This window comes from Indicator indicator, chromosome 4, assembly GCF_027791375.1.
Source record: "Indicator indicator isolate 239-I01 chromosome 4, UM_Iind_1.1, whole genome shotgun sequence".
NCBI lineage: Eukaryota > Metazoa > Chordata > Aves > Piciformes > Indicatoridae > Indicator > Indicator indicator.
Genome location: NC_072013.1, coordinates 8,704,847 through 8,710,669, shown reverse-complemented (window position 1 = coordinate 8,710,669; position 5,823 = coordinate 8,704,847).

Sequence of the window (5,823 nt, the reverse complement as noted above, 5' to 3'; positions counted from 1 at the left end):
TGTGCTCCCAGCTGCATACAAGACAGTAGAGATATCACTTCACTGTTAGAGGCAGCAGCTAGCAGTGACTCACAAAGTATCTTTACAAACTTTAAGAGGTACCTGCTGAGGAACAAGTGGCTTATCCATGCTCCACCTTCCTCATTGCGTGAAAGGGAAAGTATGAAGAGAGAAGGGGAGGGAATTTGCTGAGTTTATTTGATAGCTAAACACCACACATGTGTGTTGGGGGAAGGCTTTTCACACCAAGGTGCCAAGAGTTATTAGTAATTGAAGATAAGGGAGTGATAATGCACCACAGTTAAGCATAGATAACTATGACCTGGCAGCCTAAGCAATGCACAAATCAGAGAAGATAACAGCAGCTACCTGTAGGCTGGAGGAAAACAGAGCTCTACAGCACCCCAGTCAACAACCAGAAGCATTGTAGATGAAATGACTTTAAAAGACCTTCTGTTTCAACAAATTTTATTTCTTTTCGTTTTCTTAGAGGTAGAGGGGGTTGAGTTGCTTCCTGGTAGATGTTTCTCCAAGTTCATTCATATAGTGGTCAGGTGGATATACATTTTCCTGCTTTCAGAACCCTCCCACAAACACAAAACTTCTGAGTAAATCAAGTCAAAAAAAAGCAAATTCTCCTCCAAATTAAGTCATACATGGATTCATCTTAAATGCTAGCATCTAAATACTTTAAACATGATGCAGGATCATCAAATTATGATATAAAAATGACACACAACGGCTCAGTTTTCTGGCAGAAAACCACACGAGGAGATACACAGGTGAACAGCCCTTGCACAGGTCCAGCTACTAAGATGCAGAGATGTCTGATATGAAATGACCACTTGAGAGCTTGAGGAGTTGATACTACACACTCACACTACCTGCAACCCATCTTCCCCTTCTACATACATGCATCAGGAAAACAAATAATAAAGAGAGGCAATTCTGGCCTTGCAACTTTTCACTGAGTGAAAATTGCTTTAGTCATCAACCATTTTAGGATTAGGAATCCACCCTCAATACCCTTCCAATTAAAGAGGCATGAAATGCCAGAAAATAACATTCCCATTAACATTGTATCTGGCAAAAAAAGACACTCAATCAGACAAGCACCCTTGCCTATTTATCCCAAAGCAGAGAAAACTGTTCTGAAAGTGGCTAAACCTGGACTGTTTTGTTAGCTTCTGCAGCAGCTGAATGGATGTTTCCTGAGCCATTCATCTGGGAAAATCTGAGTTGGAGATGTAGAGCTATGGCAGCAGCACAGAATATGTAAGATGATATCTGTCCACTGGTTTAAAAAAAAACCAAAACAAACACAAACCAAAACAACAAACAAAAACCCAAGCAAAAACAACAAAAACCTCCCAAACCAAAACAAAAACCTAACAAAAAACCAAACCAAAACAAAAATAAACCAACCAAAACAAAAACCAACCATAAAACCAAAACCAACCTCAAACCGAAAGACAGCTCTAACTAAACAACAGTGAGGTGGTATGGTGGTTTGACCTTGGCTGGATAGCAGGTGCTCACCAAGCCACTCTATCACTCCCCCTTCTCAACCAGACAGGGGAGAGAAAATACAATGACATGCTCGTGGGATGAGATGAGGAGAGGGAGAGATCACTCACCAGTTTCTGTCATGGACAAAAAAGTATCAACTTGAGAAAGTTAGTTTAATTTATCATAGATCGAAGCGAAGCAGAATAAAGAAAAATAAAAACTACATATTGAAATACCTTCTCTTCATCCCTCCCTTCATTCCCAGGCTTAACTTTACTCCCAATTTCCCTGCCTCCTTCCCCTCAGCAGTGCAGGGGGTTTGGAAATGAGGATTGTGGTCAGTTCATTACATGTCATCTCTGCTGCTCCTTCCTTCTTCCCCTGTTCCAGCATGGACTTTCTCCCACAGGAAACAGTTCTCCACAAACCTCTCCAGCATGAATCCTTCCCACAGGCTACAGTTCTTCACAAAATGCTCCATCATGGGTCCTTTCCATAGGATCACAAGTCCTGGATGTAAACCTGCTCCAGCATAGGTTCCTCTCTTAATAGGTACCCAGGATCCGTCAGGAGCCTAAGTCCAGCACAGGCTTCCCATGGAGTCACAGCCTCTTTGGAGCATCCACCTACACTGGCATGGGGTCCTTGATGGGCTGCAGATGGTACCTATCCCACTGTTAAACTCCATGGATTAACAAGGGACAGTCTAATTCACCATGGTATTCACCACAGGCTATAGGGGACTCTCTGCTCTGGATCTTTGAACATCTCTCTCCCTCCTTCTTCACTGACTTTGTCATCTGCACAGTCCAGCTGCAATTATGCAGCAAGTTTTTCCTCCCCTTTGTTATATATATCATCCCAGAGGTGTTATTGCTGTACTCATGGGCTTAGCCTTGGCCAGTGGTGAGCACACCTTGGAGCCAGGTGGCATTGGCTCTTTCAAACATAGGGGAAACTTCTAGCAGCTTCTCACAGAAGCCACCCCTATAACCTCACCCTCACTATTAAAACCTTAACCACACAAACCCAGTAATCCTGACAGAAAAATCCCCCACAATTGACAACAGCTGAAAAATGAGACTGAGGCAGAGTACCTCAGGTTTGCAGCAGCAGCAGGACTGTGACAAATATGATGACACCCTCTCTGGAAGGCATTAAGGATTCAGTCACAATACCCATTTTGATAGTTTGGGTACCTTATTTTGAGTTCATCATTGGCATAAAACAGTGGACAGGTGTCCTAAAGGGACAAAAGCCTCAAAAATGCCCTAAATCAGACAATGGAGCAGGAGCCAGGAGGTCTGTTTTTTGGGGGAGATTGCCCACGTTGTCCAGGCTTGTCTGAACATGCCCTGGGGTCCAAGTGGGCCAGGTGTGTGTGCCTCTGGCCACCTTTGGAGAAAACTGGTTCTATAGGTTAAAGTGTCAGGATTCTCTCTCTTAAACTTTGTTGTCACTGGCCATCATTGTCTCGGGAAATGTATAAATACTAGCCCAAAGAGTGAGTGTCTTGCCTTGCCTTGCCCAAGATCTGGGAGAAGCCACGAGCCTTAACCCTGCAAGCCCAAGAAGCCAAGCCTTACCCACCTTACAATTTGGAATCCAAGCTGTGCTTCACTTTATCCAGAAAGACTGCAAGTGCCCCTCGCAGTAATGCATTGTAAAGCCCAGGAGCAGACAGTATCTTGCTGGGCTGAGAGAACAAGGCCCTGGAGAAGCCAAGACCCCCGGGACAATTTTGTTTTATTGGAAGAAGCAACAAGAACCACTGCAAAGATTGCAGCTGGAAGAACCTCTCCAAAACAGGCAGAGCTACAAAGCCGCCAAGCCCTGCGAGCCTTGGCAGCAACCACTTCTCTACAAAGCTTTCAGCTATAAAGCCTTCAGAGATAAACCCTGTATGGGCTACAGCAACAAGGTGCAGAAGCCAGCAGAAAGTGAAACTGTATTCCTGTGGCTTTCACCTGTTTGATGCCATTGTGGTGGTGTTTAAATCCCCGTGCATGCCACATGCTGCCGTGATCTGTGGATTATAAACACTGCGACCGAATGTACTGGACTAAAGTGATTTGCAGTGAGTAATCTATGAAATTTGATTTATATAAGCACCTGTTAAAAGGTCTGTTGCCCAAGAGAACTCTAGAGTTGCCCCCCTCCCCCCCCCCCTTTGTGGGCAAAGCCAGCATGTTGCTGATGTTCTTTTTTCTTTACAGTTTAAATTTTTGTTTGTTGTTTCTGGGTTTTTGCTAACATTGTTTAAATTGTTACGGGTTCCTGCTAGTGAAGTATCTGTTCCACAACTGAATATTTTGAAGCAGTAAATAGGTATTATTAACATTTTCCGTGGGTTTTTTTATTATTAATAAAATTATTAATATGTTTATTAATTGTTCTGCCTATTAAATATTAATAATAACCATACATTCATAACAGCAGGATTTTAGAAGGTAAGACTGACATTGTCTATGTACCTTGTTGGGATATTTGTGGAGAGGAGAGACGCTACTATAGTTCTGGCCTGCTTCTTTTAGGCTAGGCTACACAAGTAGGTGAGGGACCCCTGGACATCTCATCCTGGATGGTCTTTGACACCCTCCCAGCTGCCATCTTTTGTAATGCTTCTGTGAGATTATGACCAAGAAGACAGCAAAACCCAGCTCCTTAACCAGCTCCACTTCTAGAAAAGTCTGTCTCCAGTAACTCACCTCTGTGGAAGAATTTACAGTAGCAACAGAAGCCACCTCTCTCTCTCTGCTGGGCTTTTCTCAGCCTTTAGCATGTTTGAGTAGATTCCCTTCTCAAAACCTTGGGGTTTTTTTCTCTTTTTTTTTTTATCATAGCAGTTAATATTTTTACATAACAGAAAATTTACACATGAAATGTCTCATTATCTGAAGAGGGAAAAATGTAAGATGCTTATTCTGTTATATATCCACATTCATGTATTTAGTAATGGTTGATCCACGTTTTGGTGGAAAAGATTTTTGCTTCTTGAGAATGACGTCCTTCATCAGATGTGTGCAAGCATAGAAACATAGAATGCTTTGGGTTGGAAGGGACTTTTAAAGGTCATCCAGTTCAGCCTCCTTGCAGTGAGCAGGAACATCTTCAACTGGATAAGGTTGCTCAGAGCCCCGTGCAACCTGACCGTGAATGTTTCCAGGGATGAGGCATCCACCACCTCTCTGGGCAACCTGCATCCTTTAGTGCATTCCTAGGATGGGCATTTCTCCTGCTGTTCTTTGGTAACTGTGCTGGTGTTTGAGAGCCGTTACAATTGAGTGCTATGTGTGTATCAGTCAGCCTTTTTCCCCTCAGCCACAGCGCTTCCAAGTTCCTTGTCAAAAAGCTAGTCAGCCTGTGGCAATCATAACAGCTGAATTTGTACTGCCATATCGAGCAGCTCTATTTTACATTTTATGCTTGTTTAAAAACTATGATGCAGTGAACAGAATATAAGTATCTTACTCCATTTCTCCAGAGTGATTCTGCATGGGGGATTACCACACATCCTGCAATCCCCCTCATATGCTCTCGCTTTCCGTAATATTTCAATTCACTGCGCTGAACTACCTCCAGATGACGCTGAAGCAAGATTGTGTTTCAGGGAGACAACTGCAACACACACACATGAGCTGAGGCACAACACAGTTGATTGTGAGAGGAAATGGCCATGGGCCTTCAAAACAAATTTGTAAGTTTGTTTTAATTAATAAGGATAGATGTCATCAAAGATCTAAAAGGCCACTCATCCGTGCATCCATTATTGAACACTATTTTAAAAAAATCAAATATCCTTCATCAGATCTATATAGGTATTTCACAACAATCTAGTCCTAAAAGATAGAACACCATTTAATTCAAGTTATTCAATCCAGATAAAATTACTTAAACTGATACTGTATGGTCACTACCTTTTGCATCTGACAAGGGCTTTACAGATTTGCTGTCAGTGGTCTCAAGGAAATGCCAGAATGTTTTGCATATGGAAAAATGCTATCTAGCCAACAACACAATAAAAGATTGCAGAGAGAAAGAGTTAAAACTATTCATTATCACATACAACTGAGTCTTTGCCTCTTGAGCATCACAGCAAGGTGGTGTTAACAAAGTGTTTGATATCCCATCTCCAGATCAAAGACCAACAACTGCTTAATAACCTGAACCATGTGGCTTTGTAACAAATACTTCAAGCTTTCTTTTACAAGAAGGTGACTTAGTTAGAAAGAGATGGCACTGCTAAGGACAGTGAAGCAGCTACTGCGTACTGCTGTCATGGCAAACACTTAATAAGGGAGGGGAAAAATCTCT